Source organism: Erpetoichthys calabaricus, chromosome 4 (genome assembly GCF_900747795.2).
Source record: "Erpetoichthys calabaricus chromosome 4, fErpCal1.3, whole genome shotgun sequence".
NCBI classification, from domain to species: Eukaryota; Metazoa; Chordata; class Cladistia; order Polypteriformes; family Polypteridae; genus Erpetoichthys; species Erpetoichthys calabaricus.
Genome location: NC_041397.2, coordinates 7,629,762 through 7,651,556, shown reverse-complemented (window position 1 = coordinate 7,651,556; position 21,795 = coordinate 7,629,762).

The following is a 21,795-nucleotide window of genomic DNA, read 5'->3' as shown; positions in this document are numbered from 1 at the left end:
AGCTAAACTTAAAAGAAGTGGTGAGGCGTTCGGCCTTCTAGTGTTTTCCATAGAAAATCTGGAATACGAGTTTACCGATTAGAAATTCGCCAGGCTAATACGGTGGAGCACTTTAAACAAAACTGCCAAAAACTCCTTATGTTAAGATGGCTTTCTCAAAGCTTCATTTTATTAATAAAGTATCTATCTATCTATCTATCTATCTATCTATCTATCTATCTATCTATCTATCTATCTATCTATCTATCTATCTATCTATCTATCTATCTATCTATCTATCTATCTATCTGTCTAGTGTAACTCTGATATTCTGTATATGCATTGAATTATCACTATCATTCATGGTGGCTCTAAAATCCGTACTAACCCCGACTTTCTCTTCTGTTTTTTGGGTTTTCTGTGGTTTAGATCTGCGCCCCCACCACCTGATCAAAGCACCATGATGTCTCTCCATTGATGGATTGAAGGTCCACATGACCATCATCATCAAGTTCTTCCATCTGAACCCTGAATACAATGAAGACTGATTGAGATCACTTATGTTAGGGGGGGGCTGGGTGGTCTCGTGGCCTTGAACCCCCTGCAGATTTTTTTTTTTTTCTCCAGCCGTCTGGAGTTTTTGTTTTTTCTGTCCTCCCTGGCCATCGGACCTTACTTTTATTCTATGTTAATTAGTCCATCCATTTTCCAACCCGCTATATCCTAACTACAGGGGTCATGGGGGTCTGCTGGAGCCAATCTCAGCCAACGTAGGGTGCAAGGCAGGAAACAAACCCCGGGCAGGGTGCACACACACACACACACCAAAATTTAAATTTCTTATTTATTTTGTCTTTTTTCCCCTTCTTCATCATATAAAGCACTCTGAGCTCATCATTTGTATGAAAATGTGTGATGGAAATAAATGTTGTTGTTGTTATTGTAATGAACTCCAATTCCCATGAAGCCATGCAAGAGTCGGATGATTCGGGGTGGGGTGTGTGTGTGTTTGAGGGGGGGTTGGGCTATTGCTGCCATCCAGCACTCCTTTTGAGGTGATGCCCGGACCACACTTGCTCCCCCGGACCTTCCAAGGCGGGGGCACTGCCCGGCCACCCATGATAGGGCATAAAGGTGCATTGTTGGGCTGTCATTGCATTGGAAAGCACATCACGTTTTCATACAGCGCCCTCCACTCCCACGGTGATGTGAACGAGAGTTAATTTTACCGGTGTGGTACACATTATATGCTTTATGTCAGTAATGTGCCGTGAAGTTCATGGCTTGTGACTCCTTCAGTGTCAGATTTACAAATATAAGAGCCCCAAAGAGTCGCTTCTTCATTATTCAATTGGCACATTGCCTACTGGTTATGTTTCATATCTCATTCTTTACACACACACAGGTAAGGTTCATATTTGGCTAAGAAAGAACGTTACATTTATAGCGGCGAGAAAGAGCAGAGAGAGCGCATTTGCTCCTCACCCTCCATGTGTTTTAAATTTGCCGTTGCAATTCCACAATTCACACTCATTCAATACAAATGAAAGTATAGAGTGGTGTACTAAGAAATGGATTTCAATGTTGACCTTAATTGAAATATCCATCCATCCATCCATCCATTATCCAACCCGCTATATCCAAAATACAGGGTCACGGGGGTCTGCTGGAGCCAATCCCAACCAACACAGGGCACAAGGCAGGAAACAAACCCCGGGCAGGGCGCCAGCCCATCGCAGGGCACACACACGGGACAATTTAGGATCACCAATCCACCTAACCTGCATGTCTTTGGACTGTGGGAGGAAACCAACGCAGACACGGGGAGAACATGCAAACTCCACGCAGGGAGGACCCGGGAAGCGAACCCAGGTCTCCTTACTGCGAGGCAGCAGTGCCACCGTGCCGCCCAGTGTTAATTATTGTATTACTATTTATTTATTAATTGCCCCTAGGCAGGGCAACAGCCCACCACAGTAATTTAAATATTTAGTTGTTTTTAATTCTGATGCTTTAATCAATTTTAATACAGACTGTTCAACAAAAGGATAACAAGAAAGAATATTTTATTGAAGGTGAAAATTCCGTTTTTAAATATTGGATTGTTTTTTTTTCTTAGTCTGATCCCATTTTTTTTATTAAATTGAATGCCGTTTATGGTCTTACCTTTATTTGTGAATGAGTCCAAGCGCCGATCCTTCTCCACGAAAATCTCCATCACTTTCTTGTAAAAGTCCTCCTTCTTCTTCTGTAGTTTTAAATGTCTTAGTCTTCCTCTTTGGCAGTCAGTGGGAATAAAAAATAAAAATAAATGGAGCCCCGCAGTGCACTTGACTTTCTGATGTCGCTAACTCACTGGTGTCTCTAAAGAGCAGCAGTGACGAGCACCTGGTGGGCTCTCATGCGCCCCCTTCAGGTCAGCACGGTACTGTCTGCCTCACTCGCCTTGTGCCTTTTCACTGTGGCTTTATGTCAGATCACACACTCATTAATGATATTCGCCAGACTGTGGAAAGTCAGGGTGTATAATAAACGTGTCTGCAAATATGATATTGGCGACATACAGAGAGAGACAGCAACAGGCACGTGACAATTGCAGACATCAACCCCATGTGTGAGGAGAGCGCAGTCTGAAGGGAGGTGAGGCTCGTCGCTGTCGCACCTCCTTGCGTTTCTCTCCTCTATTTGAACAGGAAATGTGCCAATTGACTATAAAAATGATCAAAATTATTGGAATCATTCAGAATACAAATTGATAGCACAGACCAGTGGACTCACTCATTTTATGTTATTATTATTAGTTTTGTTACTTTTCATGACGACCTCCCCTGACCGCACCTCCATGCTTTACGTAGCTAGAGAGAAGCATACAGATAGTCACAGAAGTGTAAACGGGGCTTTAAGGGGCGGAATGCGTCTCCAGGGTCCGCTCGTGTTTATCTGCGTAGCACAGCACACCACAGCCCCTAACCAGTCGTTACGTTTCAGACCGGACTGTCACTCTCACCCGTCTTTTAAAAAGTATAAATACCATACAACACCCACACACACACACACACATCTCCTCACAAGCTCATTCGAGGTATGTGATAACCCACCAGGATGACAGGGGGCGCTGTTGCTAATTGGTTTCTTCTCTTTCTCTCCCCCAGCTGACATCATTTTATCACTCATTGCTCATTGCAGGGCTGCTGTTCGCATGTGCGGGGTCCAGTGCAAGACCTAATATAGCGCCCCTAATTTAATATAAAAAGAATTGACGTCTGACTTGAGGGAGATATTACAAAAAAAATATTAATAATAAAAAGTAATTGTATATGCTATATTAAATAAGAATTAAGAAAACAACACACTTAAAATTTAAATTAAAACTTTATTTTAATTTATTTTAATGAAAAAATTACAATACAAGAAATACAATGCCAAGAAGAGATACAAGAAGACTACAATACAACATATTGAGTTTTTAATCGTTATTTGAAATTTATTTATCATTTATTGGGTGGCACAGTGGTAGCACTGCTGCCTCGCAGTTAGGAGACCTGAGGTTCGCTTCCCAGGTCCTCCCTGCGTGGAGTTTGCATGTTCTCCCCGTGTTTGCGTGGGTTTCCTCCAACAGTCCAAAGACATGCAGGTGAGGTGCATTGATGATCCTAAATAGTCCTTGGTGTGTGTGTGTGAGCCCTGGGGTGGGCTGGTGCCCTGCCCGGGGTTTGTCTCCTGCCTTGCGCCCTGTGTTGGCTGGGATTGGCTCCAGCAGACCCCTGTGACCCTGTAGTTAGGTTATAGCAGGTTGGATAATGGATGGATGGATATTTATATAATATATATACTTTATATCATTTATATAATATACAGTATACAAGGTGAGTGATGTTGAATTATGTTAACATTTGAATGGCGGAAACAATTTATTCACAAAACATACTTCATATGTGAATGATGATTGTCAGGAATGTCTCAATCTGTTTGCCATCATATTCAACATATGTACCATATGTAGCACATAAATTGTCCACAAAAACTGTTTATAAGTATTTATAGCAGTACCATTAGTGCGAACATAACTATTTTATATATATATATATATGTATGTGTATATATATATATATATAAACTGTATATGTATATGGTTGAAATAGTTTACTCTCAAATAATGCAAAGAATACGAGACACGTGTTTCGCCCTCATTCTGGGCTCATCAGGCGTACACACTCTACTGCATCCCCTCTCGGGAATCGAACCTCGGTGCTAGAGGCGAAGCCCCTAATGTTGTGCCACGGCATGTGGTTCGTTTTTTTGACAGCATGTAAATCATTATTTGACAGTAAACTATTTCAACCATTCTATAATCTGCTTCTCACAACTGAGGGCATCGTGGCAGATGTTAGCTGACTTGCTGAGCAACCACAAGCATTACCTGGTAGGTAACCACCCATACAATCAGATTGTGACACAGACTACGAATGTCGCAAATATATATATATATATATGTATGTGTATATATATATATATGTATGTGTGTATAATATATATATATATATATATATATATATAGATATATATATATATATATATATATATATATATATGTATATATATATATATATATATATATATATGTATGTATATATATATATATATATATATATATATGTATGTATATATATATATATATATATATATATATATATATATATATATGTATGTATATATATATATATATATATATATATATATATGTATGTATATATATATATATATATATATATATATATATATGTATGTATATATATATATATATATATATATATATATGTATGTGTATATATATATATATATATATATATATATATATATATATATATAATATATATAATAATGTGTGTGTGTGTATAAATATATGTGTGTATATATATATATATATATATATATATATATATATATATATATATATATATATATGTATGTATATATATATATATATATATATATATATATATATATATATATATAAATATATAATGTGTGTGTGTGTATAAATATATGTGTGTATATATATATATATATATATATATATATATATATATATATATATATAATATACTGTATATGTGTATATATACAAACTGTCAATATGGAAGACCCGTAAAAACAAAATTACTGGGAGTGGGATTGAAGATGTTGTTGTCTTTTTTAGAAAAGTGTGCGAAAGTAGAATATTAGTGGATTTTAATTTTTATAAGTCTACAAATAATTTAGCACAGTTTAAGGAATTGTTGTGCGTAAATAATGTACTTTGTAAATGTGCTGATGATAATAATTTACAATTTGTGCTCTGAGTTTGGTGTTTGTTTTTACTTATTTATAGATTTGAGATAATAAAGAATACAAAGGATAAGTGGGATTGGAGGGTGGAAACAATGGGAGGGATTAGATAAATATATATTTTATTCTAAGTACAATTCTGAGTATGTAATGTTTTTGATACTGAATATTCATCAATAGGAATGTGTAGATATGTTTTCTGTTAGACTTAAGATTGCGTTTGGTTTACTGTTATGTTTAATTTTCTGTGCTTATTCAATAAAGTTTGGTTTTAAAAAATAAAAAAAATAAAAAAATATGTGTCTGTATATATATATATATATATATATATATATATATATATATATATATATATATATACAGGGGGTGGGCTAAAGTAGATTTGCAGTTCTCTGACATGCAGGTTATGATTATTACAATAGCTTTATTAACTCAAAAGAATGTCACAATGGCACAGTGCATTTAAGATACAAAGCAATTTAAATTCAATTAATTAATACAAATTAATAAATAAATAGTAATACAATAATTCACATGGGGCAGCACGGTGGCGCAGTGGTAGTGCTGCTGCCTCGCAGTAAGGAGACCCAGGTTTGCTTTCCCGGGTCCTCCCTGCGTGGAGTTTGCATGTTCTCCCCGTGTCTCCGTGGGTTTCCTCCCACAGTCCAAAGACATGCAGGGTAGGTGCGTTGGCGATTCTAAATTGTCCCATGTGTGTGTTTGGTGTTTGTGTGTGTGTGTGTGCTCTGCGATGGGCTGGCACCCTGCCCAGGGTTTGTTTCCTGCCTTGTGTCCTGTGTTGGCTCCAGCAGACCCCCCTGACCCTGTAGTTAGGATATAGTGGGTTGGATAATGAATGGATGGATAATTAACACTATAATATAATAATATATAATAAAATAACTCTGAGTTTCATGTACTCACAACTGTAAAGTCACTTCTGCCTACCCCTATATTGTGGCTTTGTGCAGCAATGACAGGTCATGGAAGCACAGAATAGTTGGGACACCAAGTGGGTTGTACCTCCACACTTTAATTAAGGGTATCCAACAGAAAATGATAACTTTTGGCTTCAATTAACAGCCCACTTTTGCAGAATCAAGAAGTAAATAATTTGGGCTCTTTGCCGAGTAAGTCAATCACAGGAGTGAGGACTTCCTCCTTCAAGTCAGCCGCACTTCTTATATTATGCAGACAAGAAGGGGAGGGGCTAAGTGCTCAAAGTGGGCGGATTCTCAGTGCTGTGGGGTGAGAAGGAGAAGAAACCGTTAGCAACAGCGCCCCCTGTCACCCTGGTGGGTTATCACATACCTCGAATGAGCTTGTGAGGAAATATATACTGTATGTGTGCATATATGTGTGTGTTGTAAGGTATTTCTACTTTTAATGTGTGTGTGTGTGTCGGTATTGTCAGTGTCCTCTACAACTCTCTGATGGCCGGTGTGCTGTCACAATTCTCCAGAAACACAAAGTAAGAGTGAGAGTGTCATTATACTCTGCTTGACAATAAACCTGCACTTGAACCAAATCTGATGAACTGTGCATTCTGCAAGTAACAGAAATCCTCAAATGAGTTCAACAAACGTCCCTGTTGGTTCAGATTCCATTTTTAATTTGGATTTTGTGCTCTTCAGTTTGTGCCTTATGACTTGAATAACAATATGGGTTTGGTCATCAGGAGGAGAGGACCATTAAAGAATAAGCAGCCGTATTCATTTGAAATCGTCTTTGCCAACCAGCTGACGAACAGGGGATGCCAGTCTGCTACTGTGCCCACACACTCAGACAATTTATAGTAACCAATTAATTTAATGGCAACACTTTGAAATGTTGTGGGAATTTTTTTTTATTAGATCCCACGTAATTCCTAATATAAAATTCTCAGAACGGCTTCTTTCAAGTCACGGAGCTCATCCTGGCAGCTTTGGACATCACAAGGCCCACTGCCACATACACAGGGCAGAGTGACACACATGTCTTTGGAAGGTGGCAGGAGATCAGGGCAACCTGGAAAGGAGAACCTGAGGAGACGCTGGTTGAAAAGTAAAGTGTCAGCTGTGAGATTCAAACATAGAAGCAACACGCCTCCCCACCCATCGACTGATTCATTCATTTTTAACTTTAGTCCAAACGGCCAGTGATGTTTCTGACATTCATCGGCATGCGATTCCCAACGGCAGCTCCCATGAGGCCAGGAGGGATCCCAAGAATGCAATTACATGAAACGGCACCTGCGGTTACGGTTTTGTGCGTTTAAGCCTTAACCAGGCTGTGAGTGTAAACAGCGGCCTCTAAATCAACTTCTTTACAGACTTGGCGTGCGCTTCATTTACATTTCGAGGAGACAGATACGTTTTTAATCTTTTCTTTTTTCCTCCAAAACCCAGAATGGAAACGATCATTTAAATATGTCTGCCGGGCCAAATGGATACAGATGACTTAAATAAAGCGACTTCATGTAACTGAGCAAATAGCGGCCGTCCCGAGGGATCCATGGGGAGCGTTTGGACTGGCAGGGGTCCAGCGTGTCTGAGTCACTCACTCACTCCTCCGACCCACCGTCGCGCACGGCGAGCTCAACGTAAACCACCTTCTGTGTCATGCAATGTGTTTCACATTTAGGGCTTCACTTCATTGCAGAAACCTTGTCCAGCTGGCTCTGTGGCACGTACATCAGCCGTCAGGTTTGGTGGGAAAAGTTTGACGAGGAAAAAGTTACAATCCGAGAGTGTGAGGCGCTGATTAAGAAAGACAAAAAGATTTAAATCGGCTCAGCTTGACTTATTACTGCAGGCCAGGGGCAGACTCAGGGTGCAGGGAGAAGTCCAGAGGTGAGCAGAGGAGTGTGCAAAAGTAAGTGCACCCATGAAACGCCTTCATCTTTAAACTGTAGATAGATAGATAGATAGATGTGTAAGGTACTATATATATAGATAGATATGAAAGGCACTATATAGATAGATAGATAGATAGATAGATAGATAGATAGATAGATAGATAGATAGATAGATAGATAGATAGATAGATAGATAGATAGATAGATAGATAGATATGAAAGGCACTATATAATAGATAGATAATAAATATGAAAGGCACTATATAATAGATAGATAGATAGATAGATAGATAGATAGATAGATAGATAGATAGATAGATAGATAGATAGATAGATAGATAGATAGATAGATGTGTAAGGTACTATATAGATAGATAGATAGATAGATAGATAGATAGATAGATAGATAGATAGATAGATAGATAGATGTGAAAGGCAGATAGATAGATAGATATGAAAGGCACTATATAATAGATAATGAATATGAAAGGCACTATATAATAGATAGATAGATAGATGTGTAAGGTACTATATATATATAGATAGATATGAAAGGCACTATATAGATAGATAGATAGATAGATATGAAAGGCACTATATAATAGATAGATAATAAATATGAAAGGCACTATATAATAGATAGATAGATAGATAGATAGATAGATAGATAGATAGATAGATAGATAGATAGATAGATAGATAGATAGATGTGTAAGGTACTATATAGATAGATAGATAGATAGATAGATAGATAGATGTGAAAGGCAGATAGATAGATAGATATGAAAGGCACTATATAATAGATAATGAATATGAAAGGCACTATATAATAGATAGATAGATAGATAGATGTGTAAGGCACTAGATAGATAGATAGAAATGAAAGATGCAATATGATAGATAGATAGATAGATAGATAGATAGATAGATAGATAGATAGATAGATAGATAGATAGATATGAAAGGCACTATATAATAGATAGATATGAAAGGCTCTATATAGTAGATAGATAGATAGATAGATAAATGTTAAAGGCACTATATAATAGATAGATACATAGATAGATAGATAGATAGATAGATAGATAGATATGAAAGGCACTATATAGATAGATAGAAATGAAAGATGCAATATGATAGATAGATAGATAGATATGAAAGGCACTATATAATAGATAGAAAAGATGCAATATGACAGAAAAGATGCAATATGATAGATAGATAGATAGATAGATAGATAGATAGATAGATAGATAGATAGATAGATAGATATGAAAGGCACTATATAATAGATAGATATGAAAGGCTCTATATAGTAGATAGATAGATAAATGTTAAAGGCACTATATAATAGATACATAGATAGAAATGAAAGATGCAATAAGATAGATAGATAGCTATGAAAGGCACTATATAGATAGATAGATAGATAGATAGAAATGAAAGATGCAATATGATAGATAGATAGGTAGATATGAAAGGCACTATATAATAGATAGAAAAGATGCACTATGATAGATAGATAGATAGATAGATAGATAGATAGATAGATAGATAGATAGATAGATAGATAGATAGATAGATAGATAGATATGAAAGGCACTATATAATAGATAGATAAATAGATATGAAAGGCACTATATAATAGATAGATAGATAGATAGATAGATAGAAATGAAAGATGCAATTAGATAGATAGATAGATAGATAGATAGATAGATAGATAGATAGATAGATAGATAGATAGATAGATGTTAAAGGCACTATATAATAGATAGATAGATAGATAGATAGATAGATAGATAGAAATGAAAGATGCAATTAGATAGATAGATGTTAAAGGCACTATATAATAGATAGATAGATAGATAGATAGATAGATAGATAGATAGATAGATAGATAGATAGATAGATAGATAGATAGATATGAAAGGCACTATATAGATAGATAGAAATGAAAGATGCAATATGATAGATAGATAGATAGATAGATAGATAGATAGATAGATAGATAGATAGATAGATAGATAGATAGATATGAAAGGCACTAAATAGATAGATAGAAATGAAAGATGCAATATGATAGATAGATAAATAGATAGATATGAAAGGCACTATATAATAGATAGAAAAGATGCAATATGACAGAAAAGATGCAATATGATAGATAGATAGATAGATAGATAGATAGATAGATATGAAAGGCACTATATAATAGATAGATATGAAAGGCTCTATATAGTAGATAGATAGATAAATGTTAAAGGCACTATATAATAGATACATAGATAGAAATGAAAGATTCAATAAGATAGATAGATACCTATGAAAGGCACTATATAGATAGATAGATAGATAGATAGATAGATAGATAGATAGATAGATAGATAGATAGATAGATAGATAGAAATGAAAGATGCAATATGATAGATAGATAGGTAGATATGAAAGGCACTATATAATAGATAGAAAAGATGCACTATGATAGATAGATAGATAGATAGATAGATAGATAGATAGATAGATAGATAGATAGATAGATAGATAGATAGATATGAAAGGCACTATATAATAGATAGATAAATAGATATGAAAGGCACTATATAATAGATAGATAGATAGATAGATAGATAGATAGATAGATAGATAGATAGATAGATAGATAGATAGATAGATAGATAGATAGAAATGAAAGATGCAATTAGATAGATAGATAGATAGATAGATAGATAGATAGATAGATAGATAGATAGATAGATAGATAGATAGATAGATAGATAGATAGATAGATAGATAGATAGATGTTAAAGGCACTATATAATAGATAGATAGATAGATAGATAGAAATGAAAGATGCAATTAGATAGATAGATGTTAAAGGCACTATATAATAGATAGATAGATAGACATGAAAGCCATTTCTGCAGCTTCATCAGCGATCATGAAGACTTTATCTGTCCATCAGCAGCCATACCACATGCACTGCAGAACAGGTCATCCGCCTGACGCTCAGCAGTTTCAGGCCCGGCCAGTACTTAGATTTGAGATCTTTTATGACAAACGTGGGTTGCTGCTGTTAGAGGTGTTGGTGGTGCCAGAAGGGTGCGCTTATCCTGTGGTCTGAATGTGAATCCCAGTGCAGTGACGGGGAAACTATTCTGTAAATATGGCACCATCCTTTGGATGAGACATTAAAACTGAGGTCTTTACTTTCTCTGGTCGTTAAAGAGACCCGGGTGTCCAGATGTACAGGCTAAATTACCCACCAGGGCCTGGTCATTCTGGCTCCCTAATTATCCACCTAACAGCTAATGTGTGGTGAGTGCACTGGCACAAAATGGCTACCGTTGCATTGTCTGGGTGAGTGCTACACATTGGCTCTGGTCAAAGTGGCTCCCCTCTCTCTATGTAAAGCGCTTTGAGTATGTTGAATAGCTCAATATAAATGCAATGTCTTCTTCTATTAATATAGGGTCCAGTAATTACAGATTCTTTTAATTTTTTGGTATTATATTTTTATATATTTTATATATAGCTGAACTGTATTGAGCAGAATCTATTAAATAATCAACTGTATTTTATTGGTAAGGCTAGTGGTCAACAGTATTAGAAGGTGAGGTTTATTTGCAGAAGTTAGAATTTGTGGGGGTCCTACACCCATAACCCCAGCAAAGTGCATGAGATATCTGTAGTGTATTTCATCAAGACAGAACTGTAACACCTCAGTTAATTAAGCAAATGCGTTACACGACTTTATTGTAAAGGGTAGATGTGTCATAGGAGGAGTAAGGATGTTGATTATAGTAACCGAGGTGGGTTAAGGGGGCTGTTTTTTTTGTTTTGTTTCTGTTTATTCTGCTGGCAGAACTGCAATCTTCTTCCTCAGCGATCCTCCAACACCATTGGCACGGCTTTGGCCTTCCTTATGGCTCTACACGCTCTCATCTGCCTCCTCCACACCCTGCATATTCACACCACCAGCTCCACTGCTCACTTGCCGTCTGTTATGAATTGGCAACATGAAAACTGATTTTCTTGGAATTACAATTTTCTTGTTGGAAATAATGTATAGGAATTTTAGTTTAGTGTCTTCAAGAACACGAGTTGTGCACCCCATGTTAGAGGAGTTGGAAATCTAACTAATCCACGTTCTCCTCAGCAGGAAAGTTTTGTATTGCACCGTGCAATTCATATGTCTCTGTTATATGGCCGTTGTGAACGGGAGTGGTAGAAGCAGTGTGATGCACCATCTGTTGGAATGATCAAATGCACTGTATTTTATTTATAAAAATGTCTGTGATGGGCCTCCTGTTGGAATAAGAGACATAACAGATTACAGATTATGATTTTATTTCTATAGATTGCAGTTAATTTAACTGAAAAACATTTTTTAATTTCCCCTCGCCCCGAAAATGACTCCAGCACTTCTTAAATATAAAAGTCTACACGTGGAAGTGTGTCTCTCTGTCTGTCCGGCCCGGAAGTGTGAGGCTACAGCTCAAAGAAATCGACTCAAAACCTCCGAGGAGAGAGAAACTCGCATAGTCCCTGATAGACAATGGGGGGCGAGCAAATCGGTTAAAGGAAACCTCTGAGGAGAGTGAAATCTCACTTAGCCGCTGATACACAAGCGAGGCGAGCACATCGGCAAAACAAAACTTTTGAGCAGAGAGAGAAACTCATTTAGACGTTGATAGACAAGGGGCGTGAATACATCGACAAAACGAAACCTCTAAGGAGAGAGAAACACGCTTAGTCGCTGATAGACAAGGGGGGGGCAAGCAAATCGGCAAAAAGAAACCTCTAAGGACAATGCACAACAAAGGTTTTGCTTCTTGAACACTGTTGGGTTTTTCTTTTAGATGTTTGGGTGCTGATCGTGAATATCACATCATGATTTACCCATCATGTACCATTTCAGATTTGTCCTGATTTTTTCTTATATTTGTATCCCATAAGTGACTTATCAACATCGGTTTGTGCAGACTGTGCACGTCCAGCCATTGAATCAGGGCAGGTTGGAAGCTGTTTTGTGGGAGTTGACATCCTGGGCAGGTCTGAAGGAGCTTGACGCTGTCTCTGCACGCTATAAAGGAGGCTGGCATACTCCGATCCTGCTCATTTGGTTAATAGAGATAGTCAGTGTGTATGTAGAGTATCAGCATAGTAAAGTAGAGTATCTGTAGCAATAGAACAGTAAGTAAGCTTGATGCTATAGACATTTTGGTGTCTCGTCAATGTCGTCACAGCCGCCATACATTCTGCTATATCTGTGTGTGCTGAATATACACTTGCACCTCAGAGACGCTGCACTGTAAAAAATGTTTTGTTGAATCAACCTAAATAAATTACTTCACAAGGTAACAAGCAATTTAATTGATTTCTTTCAAATTTTAAAAAAGTATTTGAGTAAACTTAATTCATTTGAGTTTGTTTTAACCTTTTCAAAAACTTGAATAAAAGCAAAAAATGTATTTAGCGCAAACAAAATTTCTTTAAAAATTCAAATTAACTGCGGTGGGTTGGCACCCTGCCCGGGATTGGTTCCTGCCTTGTGCCCTGTGTTGGGATTGGCTCCAGCAGACCCCCGTGACCCTGTGTTCGGATTCAGCGGGTTGGAAAATGGATGGATGGATGGATGTATTTAGCTCAAACAAAATTTCTTTAAAAATTCAAATTAACTGCGGTGGGCTGGCGACCTCATCCATCCATCCATCCATCCATTGTCTCCCGCTTATCCGAGGTCGGGTCGCGGGGGCAGCAGCTTGAGCAGAGATGCCCAGACTTCCCTCTCCCCGGCCACTTCTTCTAGCTCTTCCGGGAGAATCCCGAGGTGTTCCCAGGCCAGCCGGGAGACATAGTCCCTCCAGCGTGTCCTGGGTCTTCCCCGGGGCCTCCTCCCGGTTAGACGTGCCCGGAACACCTCACCAGGGAGGCGTCCAGGAGGCATCCTGATCAGATGCCCGAGCCACCTCATCTGACTCCTCTCGATGCGGAGGAGCAGCGGCTCTACTCTGAGCCCCTCCCGGATGACTGAGCTTCTCACCCTATCTTTAAGGGAAAGCCCAGGCACCCTGCGGAGGAAACACATTTCAGCCGCTTGTATTCGCGATCTCGTTCTTTCGGTCACTACCCATAGCTCATGACCATAGGTGAGGGTAGGAACATAGATCGACTGGTAAATTGAGAGCTTTGCCTTGCGGCTCAGCTCCTTTTTCACCACGACAGACCGATGCAATGCCCGCATTACTGCGGATGCCGCACCGATCCGCCTGTCGATCTCACGCTCCATTCTTCCCTCACTCGTGAACAAGACCCCGAGATACTTGAACTCCTCCACTTGGGGCAGGATCTCGCTACCAACCCTGAGAGGGCACTCCACCCTTTTCCGGCTGAGGACCATTGTCTCGGATTTGGTGCTGATTCTCATCCCAGCCGCTTCACGCTCGGCTGCGAACCGATCCAGAGAGAGCTGAAGATCATGGCCTGATGAAGCAAACAGGACAACATCATCTGCAAAAAGCAGTGACCCAATCCTGAACCCACCAAACCGGACCCCCTTAACGCCCTGGCTGGCGACCTGCCCGGGGTTTGTTTCCTGCCTTGCGCCATGTGTTGGCTGGGATTGGCTCCAGCAGACCCCCGTCACCCTGTAGTTAGGATATAGCAAGTTGGATAATGGATGAATGAACTCAAATTAAAATTTTGTCCATTATTGTATTCAGTGTAATGCCAACTTAAATTCTATATATATATATATTCACAAACTCGAGGCAGAGTCATATAAAGGTTTGGGGCAGCCACCCGTATAATTTGGTTTCCTGGCTGCAGAGTTGCTTTTCAAAATAATACAGCACTGATGTGCACAAAACCGAGTCCAAACAGAACTGAGGGAATAGGGAAAAGGTGGAGGCTTTTAAAGGGGGAGACAGGAAGTGAAGTCAAAGGGGTTGAGCTCATGTAGGTCTTCTGCCATTGGTGCGAGCCTGGACGTGACGTCACAGGGGGCGGAGCCGGCAAGGTCTCCAAAGCGATTTTTTGCTTTAGACTAAATAGAAGAAGTTACATTAAGTGACAGCAAGGTTTTTCAATTTGAAGTAAAGCAAAAAAAATTATGTTAGGTGAACAAACATATTAATATAGTTCATTACAACTACTAAAATTACCTTAAATCAAAAAGAGCCCTTTTTCCCTTTTTAGAGTGTGGATGACTGTTCTTGTGAAGAAAGCTTATCATCTGTATTTCGGCTGGTGATCAAGACAAGGAATGGGCGCCTCACATTTGCTGTGCGACACGTGCTGTCAGTCTGAGAGCCTGGCTCAGAGGCACTCGAAAGACGATGCCGCTTACTGTTCTGATGGTATGGCGAGAACAAAAAGACCATGTGACCGACTGTTACTTCTGTTTGACTAATGTGTCTGGTTTCTCTACCAAAAACAAGAAGTCAATTGAATCTCCTAATCTGCCTTCATCAAAGAGACCCGTGCCACATGACGACAGTCTTCCAATTCCGAAACCACCAGAGGATTGGACCTTAGACGAACCTGATGAAGAAACTGCAATGTAGGGTACTGACAGTGACATTGACCCGGATTTTGAACCGCGCTCATCAGGCGATCCACATCTGATAACACAGTCTGAACTGAATGGTTTGGTCAGAGATTTGGGTCTGTCAAAAGCAAAAACCGAGCTGCTGGGTTCGAGACTGCAGGAATGGTGTTTGCCGTCACCAGGTATGAAAATTTCTTTGTTTTGAGGCCGACATCGTGATATAACCAGTTGACAGTCTCTGTTTCTGTTGTGACATTGAAGGATTGTTCTCGGCCTTGGGTTGTGATCGCAACCCAGAAGTTTGGCGTCTCTTCATTGATTCATCAATGTTAAGCCTGAAAGGTGTTCTGCTACACAATGGCAACGTTTACCCTTCAGTACCTGTTGGCTATGCAGCACACATGGAAGAAACTTAGGAGAATATGGAACTGTGGCTAAAGCACGTCCAGTATAGCAGGTACAACTGGAATATCTGTGGAGATCTTAAAGTCGTTGCTCTGTTACTAGGACTGCAGCTCGGCTATACAAAGTACTGTTGTTTCATCTGTGAATGGGACAGCCGTGCCAAAGACTCGACAGAACTGGCCACTCCGTACAAACTTAGTTCCAAGATAGAAAAATGTGGCACATGAATCGCTTGTCGACCCGGCAAAGATATTTTTGCCTCCTCTTCACATAAAACTGGGACTCATGAAGAATTTCGTGAAAGCACTGAACAAGGAAGGTGAAAGTTTTCGTTATTTAAGACAGATGTTCCCAAGAATAACTGATGCCAGGATCAGAGAGGGCATTTTTGTTGGCCTTCAGATCAGACATGTTATGAGTGACAAGCGGTTTGAAGATCTGTTAGTTTGCCTGGAAAGCCTTCAAAGATGTTGTTGACAATTTTCTGGTCAATTACAGAGCCCCAAACTCCATTCAGCTGGTAGACAAACTTATCAAAGCATACAAGACAATGAAGTGCAACATGTCACTCGAGATTCATTTCCTCCTCTCACACTTGGACTTCTTCCCCGCAAATCTCGGTGCCGTCAGTGACGAACACGCTGAAAGGTTTCACCAGGACATTGCTACGATGGAGAGACGATACCAGGGCAACTGGAATCTGTCAATGCTTGCTGACTACTGTTGGACACTGCAACGTGATACATCAGACATTGAATACAAAAGAAAATCAGGAGCAAAACACTTCGAATTCTGTTGAATTTGATAGCTTGAAACATAAATGTGACTAAATACGTTATTGTCAGTGAACATTGTCAGAGTTCCTATGTGATGCAGTAAAATCAAAACTGTATTTGTGCATACCCAGTAGGTACCTGTCACAATCAGCAAAAACTTTTCAGGAAGCAGGACATTACAAAAAAATTGTTGTGCAGTGGGAGAGATAAACTCGCTTAGCCGTTGATAGACAAAGGAGGCGAGAACATCAGCAACACAAAACCTCTGAATAAAGAGAGAAACTCGCTTAAAATACAAGCAAGGTAAGCACATCGACAAAGCAAAACTTCTGAGCAGAGAGAAACTCGCTTAGCTGTTGATAGACAAGGGGTGTGAGTACATCGGCAAAATGAAACTTCCAAGGATAGAGAAACTCACTTAGCTGTTGATTGACAATGGAGGCGAGCGCATCAGCAAAACAAAACCTCTGAAAAAAGGGAGAAACTCGCTTAAAACACAAGTGAGGTGAGCACATCGGCAAAACAAAACTACTGAGAAGAGAGAAACTTGCTTAAAACACAAGTGAGGCGAGCACATCGGCAAAACAAAACCACTGAGAAGACAGAAACTTGCTTAGCCGCTGATAGACAAGGGGCGTGAGTACATTGGCAAAACGAAACTTCCAAGGATAGAGAAACTCGCTTAGCTGTTGATTGACAATAGAAGCGAGCACATCAGCAAAACAAAACCTCTGAAAAAAGGAAGAAACTCGCTTAAAATACAAGCGAGGCGAGCACATCGACAAAACAAAACTACTGAGAAGAGAGAAACTCGCTTAACCACTGACAGACAAGCGAGGCGAGTACATCGGCAAAACAAAACTTCTGAGCAGAGACAGAAACTTGCTTAGCCGCTGATAGACAAGGGGCGTGAGTACATCGGCAAAACGAAACCTCCAAGGATAGAGAAACTCGCTTAGCTGTTGATTGACAATGGAGGCGAGCACATCAACAAAACGAAACCTCTGAACAAAGAGAGAAACTTGCTTAAAACACAAGCGAGGCGAGCACGTTGGTAAAATGAAACCTCCAAGGATAGAGAAACTCGCTTAGCTGTTGATTGACAATGGAGACGAGCGCATCAACAAAATGAAACCTCTGAACAAAGAGAGAAACTCGCTTAAAATACAAGCGAGGCGAGCACATCGACAAAACAAAACTACTGAGAAGAGAGAAACTCGCTTAACCACTGACAGACAAGCGAGGCGAGTACATCGGCAAAACAAAACTTCTGAGCAGAGAGAGAAACTCACTTAGCCGCTGATAGACAAGGGGCGTGAGTACATCGGCAAAACGAAACCTCCAAGGATAGAGAAACTTGCTTAGCTGTTGATTGACAATGGAGGCGAGCACATCAGCAAAACGAAACCTCTGAACAAAGAGAGAAACTCGCTTAAAACACAAGTGAAGCGAGCACATTGACAAAACAAAACCACTGAGAAGAGAGAAACTCGCATAGCCGCTTATAGACAACTGAGGTGAGCACATCGGCAAAATGAAACCTCTGAGGAGAGAGAACCTCGCTTAGCTGCTAACGCACAACCGATGCGATCAATTGATTTAAGGGCTTTTTACAGCACAGGCCTACACAGCTAGTATAGAAATAACACCAAACTATATGAAACCATGTGGACTCCTCTGAAGATGGACATGCAATCATCGAGGACCCCCAGCTGAAGAACTGCAAGACAATTGCATTGTTCCTGTTATGCTAGCAAGGACTTCCAAGAATATTTTTGAGCATTTTTTTTATAGACCCTAACCCCTAACATTAACCCAAACTTCACAATGGTGAGGTGAAGCAATGACTAGCTGATCATTGACAGCGCATAAATTGAAAAACCTAACTGGGAGACATGATGTAATCAAAAGACATATTGGGGTCAAAACCGAAAGATTACAAAAAATCAGACATCGACACCGAAAATTCTGGTAAAACTCGAGATGAATCCTGAGAGTTCATTTCTTCCATTTTGCATCTGTAAACTCGGATGAGTGAAATACTCTGAAAGACGATCTTTAAAGCAGCTGCATGATTACCGGAGGGTTACGACCTCGGAGGACACGCTCCTAAAACGTCTTAAAGGTGCGAGGCACACGATAGTGACATCTGCTAATAAACAAAGTGACAGTAAAAGTGACACAAAATAAGTCACCAAACTGAACGTAAGCAACAATTCAATAAACTGACCCACATCTGGAAAAGTAATCCTAACCTGAAGAAAGGAATGCAAGAACACGACATTTGGTGCAGAAACTCCAGCAAAAGAAACTAAACAACCCGATTTATAACGGTTCCATTTTCTTCTCTTTGTAACGTATCTTAGCAGTGAAGGTGGCATTTTAAAGGAAATTAAAATATCTCCTGGGAAGAGTGAGGCACGAGCTCAGACATGAGCTGCAATTCTGAAAGAACAAACTCCTATGATGTGTGCGCCCCCTGTTGGATACAACGCTGAAGAGACATGGCTTTGCTCTAATGGAAAGCGCTAATAATGTGTGTGCTCCAGAGTTCTGGTGCGGTGTGTATGTGTGAGTATTGGAGAGCGTGTCACAGTCTTCTCGGGCTGGGAATGACTCATGAACGGCTCCGACACTTTCAGACTCTGAGCGAGCAGCAGGCGACGGCTCTCTGGCAGTGTCAAACGCTGCTGCCGAGGCTCCACCATCACGAGTGACAGCTTCATTTAAAGGCTCTTTGAACACCCCGGAGATGGAGACCCATTAGCATAAAAGAGTGAGGTCGCACTTTGAATCAAGCCAGTATTTCAGGGTGGCCGCTCACTCAAAACACTCCTTACGATCCGTACGTGGGCTCCGGGCTGACAGCCTGAATGTGATTATGAGTGGAGCGGCCTCCAGACATCTGACGCTGGCTGAAAGCCCTGCCTGCTGCTGGAAGGAGCGGAACGGGCTTGGAGGGCCAAGACCGCCCTGCGTCTAATGAGACCAGTTTTTATTTCTTTTTCTATTGTTATTGATTATACGATGTGGATTTGGCCTCATATTTTTGGGAATGATTTCATGGGTGGGGAACAGGAAAAGTTGGACGAAACTCACACAGCTGGTCCGGGGCGGATGATGAGAAGTCGCTGCGGAAGGTTTTACTGCTTGTGGTGCACATGGCTTGACCCGCCTAACCAAAAAATAAATAAATAAAAATAAAGGACATCTGTAAACTGCTTTTAAAGAAAAAGAAAAGGCACAGATAGAAAGATAGATAGATAGATAGATAGATAGATAGATAGATAGATAGATAGATAGATAGATAGATAGATAGATAGATAGATAGATAGATAGATAGAAGTGAAAGGCACTATATAATAGATAAATGGAAAAGATGAAATATAATAGATAGATAGATAGATAGATAGATAGATAGATAGATAGATAGATAGATAGATAGATAGATAGATAGATAGATAGATAGATAGATAGATAGATAGATAGATAGAAGAAGTGAAAGGCACTATATAATAGATAGATGGAAAAGATGCAATATAATAGATAGATAGATAGATAGATAGATAGCTAGATAGATAGATAGATAGGAAGATAGATAGATAGATATAATAGATAGATAGATAGATGGAAAAGGCAATATATAATAGATAGATAGAAAAGATAGATAGATAGATAGATAGATAGATAGATAGATAGATAGATAGATAGATAGATAGATAGATAGATAGATGGAAAAGATGCAATATAACAGATAGATAGATAGATAGATAGATAGATAGATAGATAGATAGATAGATAGATAGATAGATAGATAGATAGATAGAGAGATAGATAGATAGAAGTGAAAGGCACTATATAATAGATAGATGGAAAAGATGCAATATAATAGATAGATAGATAGATAGATAGATAGATAGATAGATAGATAGATAGATAGATAGATAGATAGATAGATAGATAGATAGATAGATAGATAGATAGATAGATAGATACTTTATTAATCCCAAGGTGAAATTCACATTCTCCAGCAGCAGCATACTGATATAAAGCAATACTAAATTAAAGAGTGATAACAATGCAGGCACAGTATAACAGACAGTAACATTATTAAGAAGGCTAACAGAATGTCAGGTTATATAGCGCCTTGATGTGTGGAGTACAAGTCACAGAAGGTTCTGCTCCAGCTTTATAACACACTGGTGAGGCCTCATCTGGAGTCCTGTGTGCAGTTTTGGATGATGTTAAGAGTGGTGGCCAGCAGAGGTCAGTGCTGAGGTCGCTGCTATTTTTAATATTTATAAATGATTTAGATAGGAATATTAAATAACAAGCTGGTAAAGTTTGCAGATACCAAGAGAGGTGGGTTAGCAGATAATCTGGAATCCATTAAATCATTACAGAAGGACTTGGATAGCAGACAGGCTTGGGCAGATGAAATTTACTGTCAGTAAAAGTAAAGAATTACACATAGAAAGTAAAAATGTGAGGTTTGAATACACAATGGTGGGTCTGAAAATCAAGAATCCACCTTATGAGAAGGATTTAGGACTCAACACTATCAACTGGCAGACAGTGTTGAGAAGCCATTAAGGAGGCTAACAGACTGTCAGGTTATATAGCGCCTTGATGTGAGGAGTACAAGTCACAGAAGGTTCTGCTCCAGCTTTATAACACACTGGTGAGGCCTCATCTGCAGGGCCATCTTAACTCATGTGCACGTTGGGCAGTTGCTCCAGGGGGGCTCTCACAAGCACAGGGACCCCATGCTAATCTATTGTATGTTGTGACTTGCTGAATGGTTGTGTAGGTAGGGGGGCCCAGTGTACTGCTTTGCCAAGGGGCCTATAATGCTGTTAAGACCCCCTGAGTTAGCTGGTCATTTGTTGTTTCACTTTGCGTGTCATTATTGTTTGACA